We start from the raw sequence: 24,264 nt of genomic DNA, 5'->3' as shown, positions 1-24,264 counted from the left end.
ACGGTAGGCAGGAGCCAGTGCAACTTCAACCGCAGTTCCTTCTTCGACGGGTAAATGAGGACGCAACGCTGGCCCTTCACTTTCACGTCGGCTTTTTCGAGCAGCCTCTTCGCGCCTTCCGCACACTTCAACGTGACTGCCCATACGTGATTCATTTGATACGCCCCCAAGGACGAAACCTCGGGGAGCAATTTCAAATCACTCAGCGTATCCCTGAAGTCTTCTACACGATAGGGCCGGGCCCTCACATCCCCATGCATGAAAACCGTATTCAAAACTAAACTTCCTGATGGCAGACTAGGCAAAACAACGCGATACTCGTTATCCGAGGCAGCAGACACCCTGTTTCCGCGGCCAGAAACGGCCGCTCATACCGCTCCGACAGAGCCCATTCCAAATGCGTCCGCTCGCTATCGCGGCCGGAAGTGTAATCACTACACTACGACAGCGGAACACGACACGGGGACTATTATTCAGCCTTTTCATCGAATATCTCTTTTGCAAAAAAAAAAAAAAGTAAATGTCACACAAGGTGATTCTCTCGCCTGGGATCGAACCAGGGACCTTGCGCGTGTAAAGCGCACGTGATGACCACTACAATACGAAAGCGGAACACGACACGGGGACTATTATTCAGCCTTTTCATCGAATATCTCTTTTGCAATAAAAATAAATGTAAAACAAGGTGATGCTCTCGCCTGGGATCGAACCAGGGACCTTGCGCGTGTGAAGCGCACGTGATGACCACTACACTACGAGAGCGGAACACGACACGGGGACTATTATTCAGCATTTTCATCGAATATCTCTTTTGATGCTCTCGCCTGGGATCGAACCAGGGACCTTGCGCGTGTGAAGCGCACGTGATGACCACTACACTACGAGAGCGGAACACGACACGGGGACTATTATTCAGCCTTTTCATCGAATATCTCTATCGCAAAAAAAAATAAATTTAAAACAAGGTGATGCTCTCGCCTGGGATCGAACCAGGGACCTTGCGCGTGTGAAGCGCACGTGATGACCACTACACTACGAGAGCGGAACACAACACGGGGCTATTATTAAGCCTTTTCATCGAATATCTATTTCGCAATAAAAATAAATTTAAAACAAGGTGATGCTCTCGCCTGGGATCGAACCAGGGACCTTGCGCGTGTGAAGCGCACGTGATGACCACTACACTACGAGAGCGGAACGCCGCAGGCGGCCTTTTATTCAAGCTTTTCTTCGAATATCTTTTTTGTAAGAAAATAAATGTAAAACAAGGTGATGCTCTCGCCTGGGATCAAACCAGGGCCCTTGTGCGTGTGAATCGCACATGATGATCACCACACTACGAGAGCTTTTTTTTTTCTTTTTTTTTGCCTCCTTAGACATACACATCGGAATACAAACACAATCAGAGGTAAGAATACATAGTACATAAATGCACAAAGTGGGGCATGAATGTTGTGGGTAAAATCGTTTCATATGCATGAGCGCACTCTAAGAAAAAGAAGCGTATACGTGACTCTTTCGGAGAGGTCTGACTTGCAACGTATAGGACGCTCTTTAGAGAGTCACGGTGACTCTCTTGGTGGATCAGTGCTGGCGCGCTCTAGGAGAGTTCCCTGACCCTCAAGGAAGAGTGGCAGGACTCTTATACCCGTGTCACACAGACACTAAAGAGTCTTTTAAGTAAGAAGACTTTTTTCCGAAAAAGAGTTCCGCGCGCTGACACACGACAGAGAACGATCTCCTTTTCAGAAGCGGTCTTTTCTGGAAACGGCTTTCGACGAACTCTTTCACGGCGGTAAAGGAGTAGCCTCGAAACCAGTGGGCGCCAGCATTTATGAAGTGGCCAGCTTTATTACGGTGTCACTTGGGCTCACCATAAAAATAAATTTCATTTGTCCTAAGCAGCGTAAGAAAACCATTTGAACTTTATTCGTGTACTCTCGTAAACAGGGCGAACGGGTCGGGGTTATGGCCGCCCGCATAGACGCGAGCATGGACGCGGGTGAGCGCGGAAAGGGGAACGCCGATGTGCAATCATCCCGTCGCCGCGTCTGCCACGTTTTCCAGGGAGAGATGGTGCGGTACAAGACTTGCAATTGTCACTTTTTCCTCCGTACGGTCATGCATGGCGAGGCAGACAAGAGCGCTAACAAGGAAAACAGACGCCCACTGTTGCCACAATAATATATAACGCTCGTCTACACAGCTTGGATCCCAATCTCCAGCTCCGTCTTCCGTCAGGAATATCGCGAGCTGAGGAGACGCTTCTGTGCCGCCTGTGGCTTGGCGTGGCCTTCACGAATGCCTACTCCTGTCTGATTGGAATGGCCAACAACTCCACATGCAATTACTGCAGCTGCGAAGAAACGATCTCCCATCTTCTGTGTGAGTGTCCCCGTTTCAGTGCGCCAAGACAAGAACTTTCCAATGCGCTAGATAAACTTGATAATCGCCCTTTGTCGGAACAAAGGGTTTTGGGACCCTGGGCGAGTCCATCGTCAGCACAGAAGGCTTTAAAAGCATTATTGCGCTTCTTGCGGACAACTGGTCTTAGAGACAGACTCTAAGAAGTGACATATTCTCTTTTCCTTTTTTTCCCCATCTTTTTTTTTTTCTTTTTCCTTTTCTGGCTCTCCTTTTTTCTAACATCTCTCTTCTATCATCTTTTTATCCCCCTTACCCCTTCCCCCAGCACAGGGTAGCCAGCCGGTCTAAGAACTGGCTAACCTCCCTGTCTTTCCGCTTGTATCTTCCTTCCTTATATGAAGGCCGCCAGTTGTGAAAACGCTTCTTAAATACTACTGTGTGAACCCTTTTTTTTTCAACTGGAGTTGTTACATTTATGTCAACAAACGTGCCATACAATAAATTTGGACATCTTTTGAAGAGGTACATAATTTTCTTTTCGCTGGTTCTGTTTTGAAAGCGAGCGCCACTCTTTCGGTAGCGCGTTCGGAAGGAACCTCTAAAAAGAGATCGTCGGTGCCGTGTGACTGCGATGGAACGCCTCTTCATAAAAAGTCTTTCAACATAGTAAAAGACCGTTTACGTGAAAGACTTTTTGCGCGCCCGTGTGACATGGGTATTATCCGAAGGATGACTTTACCACTTATAGGGAGTCAGACGACTCTTGCCGGTAACACTCCTACGGGGGTTAAGTGACCCACACCGAAGCGTGAAGTGACCCCACAACTATTTTGAGCTACTCATTTGACCCTTGCTCTACTTTTACGCGACTGCTGTTGAAAATAGTGAAGTATTCATTTTAAGCAAGTCCAATAATACTTGCTGTACTACCCAGCGACTGACAAAAAAGAATAGCTCAATTTTAGCATTATTTTATTAAAACTCGTCAAAACAACACACCTTTCGCAGCAAAGTAATATAGAAATCGCGAAAAGGTAGTCTGTGATTTCCAATTAAGAAGTTTAGGTATTCCTTATTTACATGCGTGTATGAGTATAACCAAATAAAATGTGTGACTGATGTGCATAGGGTCATATGGTGCAAAATAAACTGCAGAAATCGGCATCATGTTTAAATCTTTATTCCTTATGATTAAGAATAAATCAAAAAGTGGTGACGGCTGGAGGCATCAGACTTGTGACTTGCTATGCTGTCGCTCCTGTTCAGCGTGAGCACCATGAAAACGTTATCTGAAAAGCAGAAGGTGATATTGCCACGTGCGTTTCTTATTATTACTTTTGCTGTATTCGGTTTTCGCCCACAAAAAAAAACTGTCAGCAACGCTCAGCGCAAACCGCGCCTCATTGTTCGAGAAGCTTGGCGATGATTGTAGATCATTTTGTTAAGAATGCGTGCAAGACGCGAACACTCGAGGTTGTTCAAGAGATTGCGCGACAACAAGCGATAACCCTGGAATATTCTACGGCACATGCATAAATGCCGACGCGCTTCATCGCTTGTCAGTTGATCGACGGTCGACGCTCTGTTCGCCGCTATCAGTGTATTGCTGTAGTTTTGACTTTCAGTTTCCCGGCCACAAGTTCGGCTAAATAAACAGTTTCATCTCGGACGTGCCGACTGCTGTCTTCGTCGACGTCAGGACCCCGTGACATCTGGTGGAGGTGCTGTTCGTCCATGTTCCGGACGCCCCCGTCAAGCGGTGAACCAAGCCCGAGTCGCAAAGAAGACGTCGACGCCAAGGCCGAGCAGCGAGCAAGCCGCAGGCAAAAAGGTCTACCGCCAGAGCACGGGCGTCTACCTGAAAAGACCCGGCAACCAAAAACCCTGGCCTCGACCACAACGATGATGACAGACGCTGTGCCGCCCGCACCGATCCTTCTCCGGACGCCCAAGGAGCCGCCAAGCTTCCGCGGATCGTCGTTCGAAGACCCGGAAGGCTGGCTCGAAGCCTACGACCGAGTCGCCATTTTCAATGCCTGGAGCATCGAAGACAAGCTTCGGCATGTTTATTTCGCTTTGGAAGACGCCGCTCGGACCTAGTTCGAGAACCAAGAGCGAAGCCTGACAACGTGGGACACCTTTCGCACCAGGTTCCTCGCGACATTCACAAGCGTCGTCAGGAAATAGTGTGCTAAGGCTCTGCTCGAGACCCGCGTGCAGATGCCGAACGAAAACGTGGCGCTCTTCACGGAAGAGATGACAAGGCTGTTCCGTCATGCAGACCCCGTCATGCCCGAGGACAAGAAGGTCCGCTTTCATTTGCGAGGAGTCAAACAGGAGCTCTTCGCCGGGCTGATGCGGAACCCCCCATCGACAGTTCAAGAATTCGTCTCGGAAGCAACGACTATCGAGAACACGCTCGAGATGCTCGCCCGGCAGTACAATCGCCGCGCATTTCAAGACAGCGCAGCTGTTCATGGCCTCGGCTCCGACGACTTCCGCGAAACGATCCGAGCCATCGCGCGAGAGGAGCTGCGAAAGCTTGCGCCGTTTGCACAGCCCGAAGTTACGTCGATTGCTGACCTTGTACGCGAGGAAATCACACAGTCACTGGGTGTTGCTCAGCCGGCACCGCTGCAGCTGGAAGCCATGAACTATGCTGCTGCAGCCCGACGCAACGCCCCCCTCCTCGCCCACGTCAAGACGCCGCGCCACCCCAGCAGTTCCGCCGCCAGGCACACCGCCGCCACCACCGATGTCATAGCGCCCGCCAGCCGGCCAGCGATCCGCGCCGAGGAAGACCGACGTTTCGCGCCCCTGACAACCGCCCGCTCTGCCACCACTGCGGGGAGGCCGGCCACACGTACCGCCGCTGCCAGTACCGACAGATAGGACTACGCGGATTCGCCATCAACGCGCCGCGCCCGTAGCCAGGCGAACGGTCTCGCGACATCGACTACTTCACCGGAACACAGTGGCAAGAACGACGACCTTCCCGCTCGCCGTCGTCCGGCTGCTACATGTCACCGCACCGCCTGCCGTACACTTGCCCAAGCCGAGGCCGGTCGCCTAGCCCGTATCCGGAAAACTAAGGGCAGCAACCGATGGAGGTGCGGTTGCTGTACGACGAACTACCGAAATTCCTCCGCCGCCGACAACGATGCCGCGACGAAACCTTCAGAACACGACGCCAACCAGACAGACCCCTGACGACGAAATCTCGCGGACCGAAGAAGACCCGACGACGCAACATGGTAGCAGCGGAACACACCGACGCAACCGTGACCCGACGCCGCGACCCAACCACAACGCAAGACGACGAACTAGTGACCTGGATGTTCTCATCGACGGCCACAACGTCACCGCTCTCGTCGATACTGGAGCCGACTATTGCGTCATCAGTGGGCCCTTCGCCACGAAGTTGAAGAAAGTTGACTGCTTGGGAAGGCCCCGAAATCCGTACCGCTGGAGGCCATCTGATAACGCCGTCTGTAGTCTGCACTCAAGAGTCACAATCAATAATCGCACGTATCCTGCGAGTTTCGTAATCTTGCAACACTGCTCCAGGGACGTCATACTTGGCATGGACTTCTTAAACCATCACGGCGCCGTAATGGACTTAAGAACCAAATCGATAACCCTATCGTCGAACAGAACGACACAGCCTGATACGAATCCATGTCAACATTACCTGAATGTGCTCGAGGATCAAGTTACCATCCCACCTCGCTCCAGCGTCATAATGTCCGTCAGCACCGAAGAAGCTGAAGACATCGAAGGTGTCATCGAGAGCGATCAGCGTTTCCTGCTAGACCGTGACATTTGCGTCGCAAGGGGCATTGCTCGGTTGCATGAAGGAAAACGAAGCGTGATCCTAACGAACTTCAGCCAGGAATACAGACACCTGAGGAGGAGGACGACGATTGCATACATCGAAGAAATCTTGGCCGTCAGCGATGCGTTTCGCGGGTCCGACAAATGCCCCTTGCTAAGCAGCGCATTATAACAGAAGAAAATGCTCGACCGCTCCGTCGGAGTCCCTACCGGGATTCGACGCGGGAACGGGAGGCCGTTGAGAAACAAGTCGATGAAATGCTACGCGACAACATCATCCAGCCGTCCAACAGCCCGTGGGCGTCTCCCGTGGTGTTAGTGAAGAAGAAGGATGGGACCCTACGTTTCTGCGTCGATTATCGTCGCCTGAACAAAATCAAAAAGAAGGACGTGTACCCTCTTCCACGGACAGACGACGCCCTGGATCGACTCCACAGCGCGAAGTACTTTTCGTCGATGGACCTGAAGACCGGCTACTGGCAAATCGAAGTCGACGAGAGGGACCGAGAAAAGACAGCCTTTATAACACCGGACGGCCTGTTCGAGTTCAAGGTCATGCCCTTCGGTCTTTGCTGGGCACCTGCGACTTTCCAACGAGTCATGGATGCTGTATTAGCTGGCTTGAAGTGGCAGACTTGCCTTGTTTACTTGGACGACGTTGTTGTGTATTCCTCGAACTTCGACAAACACCTGCAGCGACTTCAATCCGTACTTCAAGCAATCAAGAACTCCGGGCTCACGCTGAAGCCAGAAAAGTGCCGCTTCGCGTACGAGGAGCTCTTGTTTTTGGGTAATGTGATCACCAAGACTGAAGTGCTCCCGGACCCGCAGAAAACAGCTGCCATCGCCGCTTTCCCGCCACCCGCCGACAATTAGGCCATGCGCCAATTTCTCGGCTTGTGCGCCTATTACAGACGGTTTGTCAAAGACTTTTCACGGATCGCCGAGCCACTAACGCAGCTCACGAAGACCGACTTCAAATTCAGGTGGCAAACATCGCAAGTGGAAGCATTTCATGTACTGAAACGACGCCTGCAGATGCCTTCGATACTTGCACATTTCGGCGAATACGCCGATACGGAGATTCACACCGATGCAAGCAGCGTAGGACTCGGCGCCGTCCTTCTGCAGCGGACAGGTGGACTGGAAAGGGTTATCAGTTATGCTAGCCGGTCGCTGTCTGAAGCAGAGGTCAACTATTCCACAACAGGAAAGGAGTGCCTCGCCATCATCTGGGCTACGTCAGTTTCGCCCCTAGCTCTACGGCAGGCCCTTCAAAGTTGCGAGCAACCATCACGCCTTATGTTGGCTAGCTAAGAATTTGACATTACTGTCGTGTACAAGTCCGGAAGGAAACACTCCGACGCTGACTACTTGTCTCGTGCCCCCATCGACCCACCACCGCCCGACGACCACGATGATGACAGCTTCTTGGGAGCCATAAGTGCCGACGACTTCGCCGAACGACAGCGAGCCGACCCGGAACTGAAGGGTCTAGTGGAATACCTGGAGGGCAGGACCATCGTGGTCCCAAAGGTATCCAGGCGAGGATTGACATCATTTTCCTTGAAAAACAACGTCCTCGTAAATAAGAACTTCTCTCCGGCCCGAGCCACCTACCTTATCGTTGTACCTTCGGGACTGCGACCAGAAATTCTGCATGCCCTGCACGACGACCCGACGGCTGGACACCTCGGACTCTCCCGCACGCTCGCACGAGTACAGGAAAAATACTACTGGCCGCGCCTAGCCGCCGACGTCACTCGCTACGTAAGGACGTGCCGAGACTGTCAGCGACGGAAGACACCGCCCACAAGACCAGCAGGCTTCCTTCAGCCGATCGAGGCGCCTCGGCGACCATTTCAGCAGATCGGGATAGACCTCCTGGGGCCGTTCCCAACGTCGACTTGCGGAAATAAATGGATCGTCGTGGCTACCGACTACCTCACCCGCTACGCCGAAACAAAAGCCCTGCGCAAAGGCAGTGCCGCTGAGGTAGCCAAGTTCTTCGTTGAGAGCATCGTATTTCGACACGGCGCCCCAGAAGTTCTCATCACCGACAGCGGTACGGCGTTTACGGCTGACCTAACCCAGGCGATCTTGGAATACAGCCACACAAGCCACCGCCGGACCACCGCGTACCACCCACAGACCAACGGCCTCGCCGAGCGTCTAAATAAGACCATCGCCGACATGGTGGCCATGTACGTCGACGTCGAACACAAGACGTGGGAAGCCATCCTTCCGTACGTGAGCTTCGCGTACAACACGGCCGTACAGGAAACGACGCAGATGACGCCATACAAGTTGGTCTACGGACGGAGCCCGGCACCGACGCTCGACGCCATGTTACCAAACGTGACCGACGAGGAAAACATCGACGTGACCACCTACCTACAGCGCACCGAAGAAGCACGACAGCTCGCCCGCCTACGGATCAAGAGCCAGCAGACTACTGACAGCCGCCGCTACATGGAATACCAACCCGGTGACCTGGTATGGGTATGGACGCCAAAACGCCGACGAGGACTTAGTGAGAAGCTTCTTCGACGATACTTCGGACCGTACAGGGTACTTCAATGCCTCGGCGCACTCGACTACGAGGTTGTCCCTACGTCGTCTTGTCCAAACAAAGGAAATGTAGGACCGACTGCCTCGTTCGGTTCACAGGGCGAACGCCGCTGTTGATTTTCCCATCACGAGCGGTGAGGCGCCAGACCAAGCGACACCTTCGTTTCCCCGAGTGTAGCTGTCAACTGGAGTGAAGAGGCTGGAGAAATTATCTGGGATTCTGGGAACAGCCAAAACATACACACGGCTTATTTGTATTTAAAACCACCATTTGTTAAACACACCGTTACTGCACACACATCTGACACGAGTGTTTCGTTCGAAATAATTTCCACACGAAAACAAGTTTTCACGTAAAAGGCAGCGATACGTCGTTTCGCAATAGGCACTGGCTATGCACGAATGAAAGCACATTTTGTCTGAGAAATCGCTTCAAAATTTGGTTTCAGAATGAGCACGGCTTTGCGCCAGCATATTCCAGCACCCAAGCACATCCTCCGGCAGTCAGGGGCACGCCGTCAGCGGTTACTGACCGCATGTTTTACAAACGTAACCCATCCTTAAATACTCAGCAAACACATTCGCGTACGAGCGCCCGAACGACAACCAGCACGGGCGGACGCCGTCTGCGTCTAGATCAGACATGTATTATGCTAGAATTAGCGCACATAACATCCACAATCACGTACACTCACTTGAGTTTGTTATAGCGTCGTCGCACATGTTGGCAAATCACGAAAACAGCAAACAGAAACGAATGAAAAGAGTGCATGGCAGCGGCCGCAATAACGCGCGCCGTCGAAAGTCTCTAGCTTTTTCACCTTACCGGCGAGGCGTGTCCAACTTAAGTGACTAACGCGTACGTGCTGAAAGCGTCCTACTATATCTTCACCTCAAGCTACCATCTTGAAGCCAAGAAAAACCACAATATATTGCGCGTCTAAGCGTTCTGTAGAGGTGCTTTTTTTTCACGTTCCCACGCGCGGAAGCACTCCGCACACTCAAGGTTGATGGAAATGTTAGGAAGTAGACTAAAGCGCATCTCAAAACGACATCATGCACCTTAACCAGCGCAGACATAATGTGCGATCAGCAAAAAGTGACCGTTGATAATTGTTTGCATCACTCATTTTATGAGTGATGAACAGCAACGCGCATAACGGTGTCAACCCGTTAACTGACAGCTTTAGTTGGGCATCTGCAACAGCCCCGCGGACGCAGGTTGCTGTTGGAAATGGCTGGCAGATAACTTCCGCAGAGCTGCTGCAGACGCCCAGCTAAAGCTGCATAATTAGTACCTACTAAAGCAGTACACTCACCGTTAACGAGCGCACGTTGTCCGTGTCCGCAGCTCCATAAATATTCCGCCCTCCAAGCGTGACTTCGCGCATGGAGCCCGGCGTCAACGCCACCGAAGATGCGCATTTTTGTTCGAACACAAAACTGCACTACAGGCAACTGACGCAACCCGCGCAACCAAAGCGACGCATTCCAAAAGACGGAGCAGACTGAGAGAGAAGACCAACCCCGCTGGCTCCGTCGGCGAGCGAGGCGAGACGCGCCAGAACGGCGCCGAACGGCAAAGGCACGATACGTATGGCGTATACGACGTCGCCTTCATCACGGAAGCCAATCGAAACGCGCTTCACGAGAGTCCCGTGACTCCAGCTGGAAATGCTAACTCTCTTTCTCTTCATCTACCTTCCAAAAGGAGTCAAAAGGGCACCCGAAGAGAGTCACGCGACCGTGACCCTCTTTTGACTCTTTTTTTAGAGTGCGGCTCGATCCTCAATACCCATTCAGGTACTGGATTCAAAGATTTGTGTGCTTCCAGGAACCTGCCCACAGATTCACGGAAATACTCCTGTGCCGACATTGAATCTACATCGACATGATGTGCGGCCATGCAGGCCTTCCATATGCAGTGCAAACCCTTGAGGATAACTGCGTCAAATGGGACACCGTCTTCATTTTCCACAGATAGGAAACGAGTTCCTCGCGGGTCTAGGGGCAAGCCTTTCTTCAGATACCTTGCAATATGTCCCAAAAGAACGCGCCTTCCCAGCATTCTAAAAAGACATGCTCAATGGTCTCACGCTTTCTACATCAAGAGCAGTGTGCGCCCCAAGGTACATATATTCCCTTTGCCTCTATATCCACGTTTTAACCTCTAGTGTCCTGGTGTGCAACCTGAAGAAAAAGGAGTTGGCTCCTTGAACAACATACATTCGTTTTACACGCGTCAGGACATCGCTTCCTGGATTGGCACTATACGTGGCGCGATATAGAGACACGTGAAGAAGTATAGACGTCAGACTCTGCCCAGGCGGCACTGCGAAAAACACCGCCACCAGCGCCCTCATCGTAGCCCTGGCCCTAACTGGGTAGTGCGAACAGAGCCGCCCGCAAGCGAATGTGCATAGGCCGCGATAGAACCCTCCTCTTTCGTTGGTGTCGAGGCGCGCTTTCCTGAAAATCAAGGACCTGGAAAGCTTCTTCCGCCAATCCACGCTTCAGGAACAAAGGAAGCTGATCAAAGCGAACTGCGAGTACAACAAAATAAGTTTTAGTTATTCCCGCGCGCTGCAACTCGCAAGTACAAGCGAGCATCACACGACACGTGTTCGAGGCAAGCCCTCCGACATCCGTTCTCTAGAGCCTAAATGCGTTAAAATCAGGTATATACGTATGCCACAGCGATAAAGTACCTACATACACGATCAATTTACTTAGCTATGCATCTTATGATCAGTGGTACAAAACTCGGTTCATCAGGGGCGAATGGCTCCGGCGGTTTTCGCCTTTTCAGTTGCATTCTCCCTTAATTCATCTCTCGCTTCCTGTGCATTGGAGTGTTTTGTTACGCATCCTCAAATGGTCTCTTGATGGTCGTCTTCCGTTTGTATGTACTGCAAATGGGGATACGTGCGTGTCCACTTTCGCGGGGTACGACCAAAGGCAAAACCGTGGCCTCCGAGATAGCTACGGCAACCGCGGAGGACACGGGCGAAACAAACCTGAAGGGGGCCACGACCAACATTCTGCGATTTACTTGTATGACGCACGTGGTGTTAGCTAGTTAGAACCAGAACTCTGAGCCTTCAAAACGTACATACGTCTGCGATGCTGTGTTGTGACGACCAACTCGTCGCGGTGTGCGTATCACGCGTCTCCAGTCTGCCTCTAGCTGCTCACTTCGTGTTACACGACAAGCACCGCGGTCAGAGCCTCTGCTGAGCTTCATAGTCAAGGTTACCACGGTTTTGCATCAGGGCTACGCAAAACAACAGCAGAGCCACACATTCATGCCACCGGCTGTGGAGAACGCGGGTACTTCGCTTACCGAACACGCTCGCAACGGCCCGTATCCAGCGCTCTCGCCTTTCTTCTTCGTACGACAACTATGGAAATCGGTAAAACTGAACGTTGTTATTCAGTCTTTTACGTCCGTGGCAATTCACAACGCAACAGTGCGTCTTTTGCGGAATTTCTTCGTAGCGTGCGGAGGGCTCTCGTCTGCTGCTGTTTTCGCCGTCGTTCAGGCGAATTATCCAGCAAGCACTTCACGACGGTTCGGTGGCGCGTCCGACTAGCGGAGAGCAACTCACAGCTCTCGTTCTGAGTGCTAAATGCGCAAACACACGCGATATTAAGCTCTATCGTTGTTTCGCACTCGCTAGTTGCACCTGGTCCCATAGCAAACCATGCGAGAGAGTCTGTCTATGCACTACTCAATACTTCTTCGACAGGTGGCGCCACACATCTTGGAAACTCCAGAGTCTGACGTCTATATCAACAAGGTCTTTGTACAACTTCGTTCATTTCGCAAGAAAATCGTGCACGCAAGAAATTACAAGCCGCCACAACTTCCTTGAGGAAACCGAAAACCCCTCCTGCTATAAATTCGGTGATTACGACAAAGTCCGGCACAAGTTTACTTACTCTAAGCTGTAGTACAGTAAGTAAAAAGGGTTGATGACATCACGCAGGAAACAGAAGCGGTTCACTACTTGCCTCAGGAATAAATACGACTGGCCGAGGCCTCCGACGTATACGTCGGAACCAGCCGTAAGCCGTACCAGCCTGTTCCGACGTATACGTCGGAACAGGTTGGTACGGCCAGGTACGTCTTGTCCTCTCCAAAACCGACCCCCAAACAGAAACATCCAGAATTCTGTGCAACTTTTGTAATTTAGTGCTAGAGCAGTACAAAACGCTTAGCACATACCACAATTTTATACCAAAAAGGCATTGCACACAGTGCTGCGCGCAAACATGGACATTTCTGATCCTTTTGTCTTCTGCGCCCTTGCGCGCATTTCCAAAACTTGGTTCTGTCAGTAGGGTTCACTGTAGCGATAAAACTCTAAAGGGGCGCCTAGGTATCTCGTGGGAGTAGTAACCAATGGCACGTTGGCAAAGTAGTTAGGTGCCACTGGCCAAGCGCCATGCCAGATTCCGAGGCTCTTGCCCCAGTTATCAGCGCTGCCACTAGTAGCACAAAAACGCTCCACAATTTCCAGGGTATTTGTGACACTGGCGTGGCCCCGCAAAGCACCGCTATGTCATCCGCGTATCCGAGTAGTTTTACTTCAACTTGCTGTATTCAAAAGCCATTTATACAGCTAGCTCTTATAATACTGACGAACAAGGGCTCGATATATAGAGTGAAAAGTAGCGGTGAGTGGGGCCAACCCTGTCGCACTGACCGCTACACTTCGATAAGCTTTCCCACGGATTTGTAGATTATTAGCGTCGTCGTGCAACCCTCGTACGCCATTGCGACTCCCTTCGTGATAACGGATATTTATATATTCCAGAATGGTAAACAGTATTTTCTGCGGTACGCGACCGAACGCTTTCTTCAAATCGAGCTGGAGCATTGCGACTTGTTTGCATAATACGTCGCAGCACTCCAGTATGCTTCACGCCGTATGAGTGCTAGTGAAAATGGACCGGTCCTTTATACCGCACGTCTGGTGTGGCCCAACTATATCCTTCATAACCGCTTGAAGTCTGTTCGCCAAAACTTTCATGTATATCTTGTAGGCGACATTAGCGGAGCTGATAGGGCGATATGCCGTCACCAGCCTTAGCGTGTCACGATCATCTGTTTTTGGGATGAGAACTTTGTGCGAGGACAGGAATGCAGGCGGTAATCGCTTGCGTTCATATGCATCTTCTAAAACATCAGCTAGTATAGGGGCAAATTCGTACACGAACGCCTAGTAGAAATCGGCTTCTAGCTCGTCAGACACAAGAGATTTCCCCGGTTTCAAGTCATCAATAGCCCCCGCTATTTCCTCGGCCCTAATCGGGCGCTCTAAAATCTCTTTTGAACTGTTATCAATCTTTGGCATTTAAGGCATGCATTCTGTCTTGAATCTCCCCGCGTCAACCGGGCTACAGGCAAACAAGTGTCTGTAGTACATCGTGAACACGTGTTCGATGTCTGTCTGTTCATCCAAGATAACAGTAGTTTTACTTCATGCGGGCCCATTTCCTTTCCTTTGCGAGGGCTCTTTTAGTTGGTACCTCACCCGTTATCATTGCATCTACTCTAGCTCGATTCAACGCACCGAGATAGCGTTCGATATCTGTCTGCTCAAGCTGCTGCTTGAGCGCACAGATATCGTCCCTGAACGTCCCAGGAGCGATGCTTTCTTCATATATAAGCATTTGCAAGCTTTTCCGTAGGTCTGCCTCGTATTTATTCTTCTCGTGCTTTATAGATCTCGATCGTTCCAGTGCTTTCATGTTTGTTTTTTGTTTGAAAATTTCCCACTGTTCGCATACTGTTGTGTCTGCTTGGTTCTTCATCTTTTCAAGCAAGGCTAACACGTTTTCGCAGAAAATCTCATCGTCCAAAATCTTCGCATTAAGGTTCCATAATTCCCATGCGAACTTGTTAGGGGTGTGCGAATAGTGAAATTTCATCTCGAATCGAATAGTGCCGAAGAATGGCCAAATAAATCGAATATCGAATCGAATAGTACGTTTATTTACACCAAACTTGTACCGCCAGTTACAAGACTATACAGTTACAAGCACCACACTCTTGGTCTCAATATCACCTTCAATTTTCATTTCTTGTATGACAATGATATCTAAATCTTGTTCCATCTCCAATCTATACAACTGCTGTTCTCTTCTCCTAGCTGCAAGCTCTCGAACATTGATTCTGGCGAAGCGCAAGGGTTTATTTGGCAGTGCCATTGCAATAATATAGTATCGTAGAGACCCAGAGTATGGGGCTTACCCTTGACGACAGATTACCGTGGGGCCCGAAACCTAGACCGGGAATTCCTAAGCTTTCTGCTACGCAACCGGTGGCGCTGGTGGCGGCGTCGATGGTGTCGACGCCGTCAGCCTCTGGTGTTCTAGGATAGTCGGCCTTGGCCGCAACGTCGGCCGACGCTGGGGGGCTGTTTTTGGTGGTGGCTCTCCGGCTCTGATCAGGTTAGTAGAAGCACCCTCTCCCTTGACGTTTTCGTGTGATCGCTTCTTAGTCGAGGCGCCTTCCTTAGAAATGTCCATTACAACCTCTACTTCCTTCTTACCACCCGCCACTGTCGCTTTGCTTTTCTCATCCCTCACCAGCGCTACTTCTGAGGCTTCATCTGTAACCGTTAGTGCGTCTTCGCCTTTGAAGTTCGTCGGCCCAGCTGAAACTCTCTCGCCTGAGATTTGTTCAGCCGGTGCACTGTCCGTCGTAGAGCTTTCTGCCTCAGCTCTCGCTGCTGCTTCCGAATCGGATGCATCCATTAGTAGCTCCGAGTTGTCACTCCTCACGGGCCCCGTGACGCTGGCCTAGGTATGCACGCATTCCTTCTTGGTGTGGCCAAAGCGACGACACAGCGTGCAGCGCGGCACCTTACAGTCCCGATCGCCGATTGTGACCGGTGCACTGACAGCGAAGACATAGTGGTGCCCTTCCCGGCACTACCACAAGGGCCAGCTCACCAGCAATCCTTATCTGATGGGGTATATCCTCTGGCTTGACTCCTGCCTTGAGGTTCATTATCACGGTACGTGTCCTTGAGGCCTTGTCAGACACGCCACTGACCTTCCAGCGTTCCTTGACTACGTCCGTCACTATTCGGTAGTTCAGCAAGGCCGCCTGTACGTCGTCGTCGGGAATGGTAGGCAGGAGCCATGTAAATTGAACCACAGCTCCTTCGACGGGCCGATGAGGACGCAACGCTGGCCCATCCATTTCACGTCGGCTTTTTCGAGCAGCCTGTTCGCTCCTTCCACACACTTGAACATGACTGCCCATACGTGATTCATTTAATACGCCCCCAAGGACGAAACCTCGGGGAGCAATTTCAAATCACTCAGCGTATCCCTGAAGTCCTACACGAGAGGGCCGGGCCCTCACATCCCCATGTATGAAAACGTCGTTTAAAACTAAAGTTCCTGATGGCATACTTGGCAAAACAACGCGATAGTCGTTATTCGAGGCAACAGACAGCCTGTTTCCGCGGCCAGAAACGGCCGCTGATACCGCTCCGACAGAGCCCATTCCAAATGCGTCCGCTCGCTATCGTGGCCGGGAGTGGAATCCACGCCAGGGGAGCGAAACTTCCTATACCCTCCATGGAAGGCGATATTCGCTCGCAGCACCGGACGAACGCCTGGTGTTTCGGTGCGGTACGAAAACATGGTGGCGCATTGCAGACAAGCACTGGTGGACGCCATCTTGATGAGGACTGAGGATCCGAGTGGCGAGGGGGGATTTAGCGCCAAATTGAATTGGGATGCAATAGCAAGACAAATTGAGCGAGTGGAAGGTATTCAGATGGCGAGCGCGCGACCTTCTTCCTGTTGCGCAACCCGCCACATGATGAAAACGGCAATCATTGCGTTCTGATTGATGGTGTGCCCATCCACCTCTTTGTGCACTATTTATTTTACGTGAGACTTTGTTTTTGTTTACGTGTACACATAAATTAGACAAGAATAAAGAGCAGAGTTTGATTGAATGTTTTATTGCCTAAACGTACGGTTCATGCAGTAAAAATACAACTTGAATGTTTCACGTTTTTGGTCGCATACAAAAGTGTACCGCACGTGTACGCATGCTAATAACCTTGTATCAAACCAGTTGTCGCACATACGTCTATACGAAGAAAAAAGAAAAACAGTAATAACTATACACAAGTCCACAGCACGTATTCCGATATAAAATCATCCCGTGAGTGAGACAAGATAATACGGCACACCGTGCACCTATGATGCAAGAGGAAATTGATACAAAAACCATAAGGTACCGGAGTTAGACATTGCTACATCTTCTATTCTGCATCAGGTTTCTTTATAAAAGGTTAAGCAAAAATTTTCAAAATATTGAACTCACTATAGAGTGTTCTCATAAAATAACACGAAGGTTTTATGCTTGCTTCAGCCTAACATACCTATATTGTTTAATGAAAAAAACAATAATAAAATACAAGCAAATAAATATGAGACACACATGCCCGCTTCAGAGGCGGAAAATGCTGATCTCAAATATGCAAACAGAATCCTAAAAGTTACAAAAACTTCCGCATTTTCCGTGCTGCAGCAGATTTTCTGGTGCGTTGTTTAGTCAAGGAGATGTTCACGGAGCGAATATGTCACAACAGGTGAATCCTTGCAAAGAGGTGCACAAAGGCTTTCTTGCATTCTTCAGAGCAGAATTTTTGCCTTCCCATACAACTGTACAAAATGCCTGCCAAAACTCTACTCACATTGGGCAGGTGCGCCACAACACCGATATCTTCCAAAAAACAAGCTTCCATGGCCTTAATATCCTGAAAGCAATCGTCAGAAGGCACTGTTACATTGCCAAATGAATCTGAGGAGACGTTACTTGCCTTAAACACAGCAAAATACTGGTGTTATGCACAAAGCTGGCGGTCGGCATTCTTCAAAAGGGCGCTGCACACACAGGGCGGAGGCCTGTGCAACAAAAATTGCCGCACGAGATATCCCCCAACATAGTAGAGAACGTAATCCTCTACTATATCATGGCTAGCGGGCTGTTCCTCATCAGGAAGCATATCGACTGTTCGATGTTGCATCACAAGTAGTAGCAAGCGAATGAGGTGGCTCTGACATTTGTGCCAACACAGTGCTGCGATCCTGTTCACAGTTTTCTTCTGAAAAAGGGCAACCAGTTTGCCAAGAGAAATGTGTTTCAGACCTGATGTGAACTGAAGCACATTTGGGTTGTCATTGCAGCCATGCTTTAACCTAAGCAGCCCGAAAAGATTCTCCAGGGGGTGCTGCTGTAGCCAGCGATTCAAGAGAACACGAAAATCAAAATCTTGCAAGAGATCGTCCCAGAGGAGAAGGATAGCCTTTAAGGTGACCTTCCATGCCTCAACTGTGTGTGGTTGCCGAGGCCCGTCAAATCTCCAGCTTTCAACCCATGACAGGCACTCCCGCAAGAAGGCTAGGTGTTCGGACCCTTCCGAAATTGCATAACGTAACTTGGCACTGTTTTTTTTTACAGAAGAGCTATTGAGACAGTCGAATAACGTATCTGTCTTCTCGAGAAAATCAGCTGTTGGTTTGGCGGATGCCGGCAATACGCCAAGAGCAGCGAATACATCAATGGCGACTGAGACCGATTCGCTCATCACCTGGCTGGCATGCTTAACTTTCATGTTATTGAAAGGCTTCCGGTAAATGTGGTTGTCGGTTAGTTTCTTCGCCAATTTGAGTTTGAGAGGATGCGAGCTTTCGTATAGTTGCGTAATAAAAGATCAATCAACAATTTCTTGCCCGATATGGAGCGTGTGAGGTGCGCGGAGATAATTCCTTGTGCATTTAAGTAAGTGTGGTGTGTCATATAGCAAATAAATCTTGCAGTCTTCAAGCACAAAAAACGGCTCTTCAGGCGTCACACCTGGCTTATTTGCCAAAGTGATGTTGCTCCCCCCCTGGTCGCAGATGAGCGCGTTCACAAACAAGCGGGCTCCCTGCCGATGCTGGATTAATGGTATGATTAGATGATGAAGATTATCTGCTTGCGTTTTGGTCCTTGATACTGTGTAAGCAACAGGCTGAATCCACGTTTTTGAAATGCCTGCCACAAGTATCAGGAGCGCTGAATTTGCCACGACTGGTGTTCCTTGCCTACCGTTATCCGAGAATCCCATCACAATGTCATGCTTTGTATCGTACTGCAGATGTTCCTTCAACGACATTTTGTCAAATATTAATGTGCACGCACGATCTGTTAAATGCCAATTTCGGGTAGCTTCTTCGAGAGCTTCAATAACGGTTGGAATAGCTCCGGGAGTCATCGGAATATTTGATAACCACAGCTTTAGCGACCTCACAGTTGGCATGTCAAGCAGTCTTTATAGATGTCTGTACGCTTTCGGACCATGAAAGTAGAACTTTAAAGCAAACTGGTGGTGCTCGGGCGACCACCTCCTTCCTCTACGTTTCACACAATTAATTTTAACTTGAGTCTCAAGCAATCTAAAGAATCTCTTGCGGACGTAGGGCCTAATAGCGTTCAACGCCTCGGACTGGGAAAGCTTTTTAACCTTTCTCTTGGCAATTCTTGACAGTGCCTTCCGAAGCCTTGAATTTATCTTCTCCGGGTTCTTGATTTTGCTGGCTGTCCGGGGCGAGCACCTAGAAGTCTTGTACTGTTGACTCGCTGGATTGGAACAAATTTAGAAAGAAAAGCTCATTCATACTGTGTTTTTGTGAAAGCTGACCATGACCTTTAAACCGAGTAATAGGTCTAGCCGCTTTTAGAATTGAAGTGATTACTTCCATAAGTAATCACTTCCTCATATTTAGTTCTCGATCCTTCACTTATTCAAACTTGGGGCATTGGAAACAGGCCTCTCATAAGCACACTGCTGGGCATTGAGCTTACTAATGGCATGTATAAACATCGTGGGAAACATGAAGCGCCAACTAATTTTTACTAATCATTAGCGTACTCCTTGTTAACGAACATTATTGGTTATACGTTAAAAATGGTATGTTTAGGAAAAAACAACGAATTCATAGTCTTTTCTTTCAAAAACACTAATCCCTCTTAGGAAGCAACAAGCAAGCAAGAAAGGGATCAGACAAGCACTCGTCTCGTCCTGCCTTTCGGTATACATCGCTCTGGTTCTCATCCCCTAGCAATAAACTAGCTCGCCCAGCTGACACCCTAGTGCGCTTTAGGATCTGTTAAATGGTACGTGACATTAAAACGATAGCTGCAGGGCAATAATTTATGTGGAATAGTTTTAAAGATCTTAGAGAGTAAAACAATTTGCGTACATGAGGGCTCAGCCTGTTGAACTTCTTCATCGGCGCTGTGAGCGGGCATTGTAGTGGTATTCGCGGGCAAAGGAGAGCCTTTGAAGAGAGATTAAGGTAGCACATATTTCAGCGTGACATACATACAGCTGGTATTAGGCGCCACATTGAATATTTACAATTACAATTACTCAGGGCGTTTTCTCACTATTAATTGGTCTCTTCACGTATTATGTCTCAGTACGAGTAATAAAAAAAGTGTAGACGCAAGAAAAGAGAACGCTACGTGTCACTCACTAAATGTATGGGTGTCCCAACTATCCAAAACCAAGATTTTAAAAATCTTAATGCGATGTACCTAGAACAGGTTAACATCATGGTGCCCGTGATAACCTAGCGCGTAACCGAATTCTTGCCAATTACGCTTATTTGGCCTATTGAAAATAAAAGTAATTTTGTAATAATAAAGCTATTAAAATAAAGTAGCCTTTGGATTCTTAATTTTAAAAGCGACTTTGAACTAGGGTGTCATAGATTATATATATTTCTAAAAGGCCGGTTCTGTTGCTCCCATTGTCAGAGCTATCGCGCAATTGTTTTAAGAGCGGCACCAAGTTGGCCGCTACTCACTCGCCATGAGCGAAATAGCTGATAACGCGCCACATGGGGTACTCTGTCCAGTTATGAGGCCATTTCCGCCTTGCTGTAAAAAGTTGCGCCGCCGGTAAAATAGCAGGACCAACAGAATCCGAATCGAGAGGGTTATATGTAGAGCGTTCTGAGTGAGAAGTTTGCTCTAAATTTAACATTTGTGAAGCCGGCAAATTTTTAACTTAGCTAGTTATATTTACCAGCAAAATCATGCCGGCGAATTCATGGCTGCTGTGTACACCATGCGTTGGTATTGTTGGTGTAATCTGCGCGAGAATCTTAAAAATACTGAGTCATGATAAATGGGACAGGTACACATATTGAGTATTAAGACATTTCTGTGAATAGATGTAGAGGTATGAAAGTTTGTGCTGTTGTATGATCACTTTACAGTATTCCCACCTGGACTTTCGACGTGTCTCTGCCCATCGCCAAAGAGAGAAACTGTTGGCACAGCACATCTTCGCAGGGTCTGCGTAGTCTCTGCTGGTGAAATGGGCACAGCACAGCCGGTAGCTGCTGTAGATCTGATGAGGTGGTAAACGAGCCAGGTTCTGGCTTCTCGCATACTGAAGCCAACCGCGAGATATGGAAAATCAACGTGTGCGTGTGTAGTATTTGGGTTAGAATGAATTTCTTTCTGTTTTTAGGCGCAGATAGATCGTTTTGAGTGAAAACTGGCATCTTTATTCGAAATAAGCGTTATTTGATACATTTCTCATCTTCCTTTCTTAATTGGATTTTTGTAACAAAGACGACTTGTGACATCAATCCTGAAAGCAAACTTTAAATTAAAATCTGCCTTTATCATTAAGAGACGCGGATGCATGCTTCTATTTGCGCGATAGTAATGTTTGGTGGCAACCACCCCAGCTTTCCTGCTAATCCAAAATATATTTTTGCAGACAATAGCAGTCATCCCACACCAAAATCTCTGAACAAATATTCGTACATATATACCCTCGCGCACTGCCTACTCCTCAGGTATTTCTCGCGCCCTGCTGCAAATCTTTCATAAAAGCCTTATTTGAAAACCGGTAGTAAATTAGTAGCACACGTAAGCCTACATTGTCCAATTATTTATGGGCTTTAAGCTGCAACTGCATTCTTGTGAATATATCGAAATTGTACTTAAGGCTGAAACTGAAAACATGAAATTAAAGTATACATTAAAAATTTTGAGTTTATAAATTTATTGCTTAATTCCTCTGCAATATGCCGTGGATTGACGGGAGTTCAAAACGAAAACACACAATTGAAACGCAATAATGTAATAGCACCCGTCTACACTCGCGAGTGTAATAATTTATTACTTAGTACTTTATTAACATAATGCTAACAGCACAAGCTATGAACGTATATCGACCCTCCCTTAGAACCAAAAGACTGTGAGTGTCGCTTTCCTCCAGCTATGGACATAAATAGGCTGATAATATTACTCATCGTATTATAATAATAACAACAATAATAATAACGCATGCAACGAGAACAAACTGAACGCCGGCAATCAAAAGGTAATAAAAAGAGTGCGGATAAGCTTACACTGTTCAATTAGTTACTGTATATGCTGCTACAAATACATTTGTTGCATGCCTTGCATTGCCTTGAGCCAAAATGCAACATCGAAATGCAACGCACGATCGAAACGCATTAAATTAAAAACGCAAGTATAAACAATCGTGTGTAGCAAATGTAGTCGATGGATTAATTTCCAGATGCCCTGCCGTGCATGTCATGTGTAATTCAAGCCGAAAAGCAGACAATCAGAATGTAATAAATAAATCATGTACGTGTATGCTCAATTAAATTACACAGCTACTGCAGCAACCGCATCCTGATATGCCGTACAACCATAGAAAGAGAAAACGAGCAGCATGCAGATCGTACCTTTCGTCCACCGGGATCCGAAAGAATTTTATGCCGGTGTGGCGTGAAGACTTTCGACACCACTCAGCACAGCACGATTTGTGATGACGGCGCGAATTCATTCATGCGTCTGTTTCGTTGAATCTTGCATGGGTTTCTATGAAACAAACTTTACAGTGGCAAAAGCGGCCTTTGGGACACCGTAGGCCGTAGCATACATGGCCACGTGGAAAAGAAACGCCCCTGTTTTGCAGTGAGAGGCAGGACGACTGCGCAATTCCCGTTTTCCACTCCGGCTGGCGTTCGTATTTTCGCAATGTCGAACTGCAACCTTTAGGTTCACTTGTTTATTAAAAACTCCGGCGTTAATAATTAACCTGGTAATAACTATAAAATGGAACAAGAACGTTCATTTATGCTCGTAGGTAGTGCAGCCCCCAGACAGAAAAACCGCGAAGTTTCACCTCCCTGTACACACTACGAGAGTGAAGCACGACAGGCGGCCTTTTATTCACCCTTTTCTTCAAATGTTTCTTTCGCAGAGAACGCATAGAAAATATAAAACATGGTGATGCTCTCGCCTGGGATCGAACCAGGGGCCTTACGCGTGTGCAGCGCACGTGATAACCACTACACTACGAGAGCGGGGCACGACAGGCAGCCTTTTATTCACCCTTTTCTTCGAATGTTTCTTTCGCAGAGAACGCACAGAAAATAAAAATTACACCATATCCCGCTAAAGGGGACCATGAGGCGATGCGAAGCCGGAGCACTTGCACGATCGCGTTTCGTTGGCGTTCGTTGGGCATGCTACCGACCTCGCGTCGTGGAACGCGAAGAGGGACGCTACGCGCGTCGTATCTTCCATCTAGCCCGGCCGTTAATTCTCACAGGGCGAGCGGGGAACGCGGTCGACAGGCGGGCGAGAGGGGGGCAGCGTAGGAGAGGAGGGATAAGGGGAGGGGACACGCATGCGCTCGAGCTCATCGCGGCGTTGCGCAGGAGAGAATTTCGGCATGTCTAGCCCGCGTTTCAGTTGAAGAGTGGATAGGGGGAGGGGGAGGGGAGAGGAAAAGTGGAGAGGGGGAGGGGAGAGGGAAAGTGGAAAGGGGAAGGGGATAGGGTGAGTGGAGAGGAGGTGCGTGGAGAGGGTATGCGCATGCGCAGTAAGGGTGGTCACGCCGCACACCACCACCACCACCACCACCACCACCGGATTGAGCTCCGCCTTAAGATACTTCGCATCTAATATAAAACATGGTGATGCTCTCGCCTGGGATCGAACCAGGGGCCTTACGCGTGTGCAGCGCACGTGATAACCACTACACTACGAGAGCGGGGCACGACAGGCGGCCTTTTATTCACCCTTTTCTTCGAATGTTTGATTCGCAGAGAACTCATAGAAAATAAATGTAAAACATGGTGATGCTCTCGCCTGGGACCGAACCAGGGGCCTTGCGCGTGTGAAGCGCACGTGATTACCACTACACTACGAGAGCGGAGCACGACAGGCGGCCTTTTATTCACCCTTTTCTTTCAATGTTTCATTCGCAGAGAGCGCATAGAAAATAAATGTAAAACATGGTGATGCTCTCGCCTGGGACCGAAGCAGGGGCCTTGCGCGTGTGAAGCGCACGTGATTACCACTACACTACGAGAGCGGAGCACGACAGGCGGCCTTTTATTCACCCTTTCAATGTTTCATTCACAGAG

General features: G+C 49.0%; 9 non-coding genes across 9 annotated transcripts; all 9 read right to left on the bottom strand.

Annotated features, from left to right (window-relative positions):
• Nucleotides 1–536: 536 nt before the first annotated feature.
• Nucleotides 537–609, bottom strand: Trnav-uac (transfer RNA valine (anticodon UAC)). The gene has a single exon. It is a non-coding gene; the product is annotated as a tRNA-Val (tRNA).
• An 80-nt stretch (nucleotides 610–689) lies between these two features.
• On the bottom strand, nucleotides 690–762 carry Trnav-cac (transfer RNA valine (anticodon CAC)). The gene has a single exon. It is a non-coding gene; the product is annotated as a tRNA-Val (tRNA).
• Nucleotides 763–815: 53 nt separating this feature from the next.
• Trnav-cac (transfer RNA valine (anticodon CAC)) lies at nucleotides 816–888 on the bottom strand. The gene has a single exon. It is a non-coding gene; the product is annotated as a tRNA-Val (tRNA).
• Nucleotides 889–969: 81 nt separating this feature from the next.
• Trnav-cac (transfer RNA valine (anticodon CAC)) lies at nucleotides 970–1,042 on the bottom strand. The gene has a single exon. It is a non-coding gene; the product is annotated as a tRNA-Val (tRNA).
• A 79-nt stretch (nucleotides 1,043–1,121) lies between these two features.
• Trnav-cac (transfer RNA valine (anticodon CAC)) lies at nucleotides 1,122–1,194 on the bottom strand. The gene has a single exon. It is a non-coding gene; the product is annotated as a tRNA-Val (tRNA).
• A 21,929-nt stretch (nucleotides 1,195–23,123) lies between these two features.
• Nucleotides 23,124–23,196, bottom strand: Trnav-cac (transfer RNA valine (anticodon CAC)). Its single transcript has one exon. It is a non-coding gene; the product is annotated as a tRNA-Val (tRNA).
• A 619-nt stretch (nucleotides 23,197–23,815) lies between these two features.
• Trnav-cac (transfer RNA valine (anticodon CAC)) lies at nucleotides 23,816–23,888 on the bottom strand. The gene has a single exon. It is a non-coding gene; the product is annotated as a tRNA-Val (tRNA).
• An 89-nt stretch (nucleotides 23,889–23,977) lies between these two features.
• Trnav-cac (transfer RNA valine (anticodon CAC)) lies at nucleotides 23,978–24,050 on the bottom strand. The gene has a single exon. It is a non-coding gene; the product is annotated as a tRNA-Val (tRNA).
• Nucleotides 24,051–24,139: 89 nt separating this feature from the next.
• Nucleotides 24,140–24,212, bottom strand: Trnav-cac (transfer RNA valine (anticodon CAC)). Its single transcript has one exon. It is a non-coding gene; the product is annotated as a tRNA-Val (tRNA).
• Between the last annotated feature and the right edge of the window lie 52 nt (nucleotides 24,213–24,264).

The sequence above is a fragment of the Rhipicephalus sanguineus genome, chromosome 1 (genome assembly GCF_013339695.2).
Source record: "Rhipicephalus sanguineus isolate Rsan-2018 chromosome 1, BIME_Rsan_1.4, whole genome shotgun sequence".
NCBI classification, from domain to species: domain Eukaryota; kingdom Metazoa; phylum Arthropoda; class Arachnida; order Ixodida; family Ixodidae; genus Rhipicephalus; species Rhipicephalus sanguineus.
This window is presented reverse-complemented; position numbering and strand designations above follow the sequence as displayed.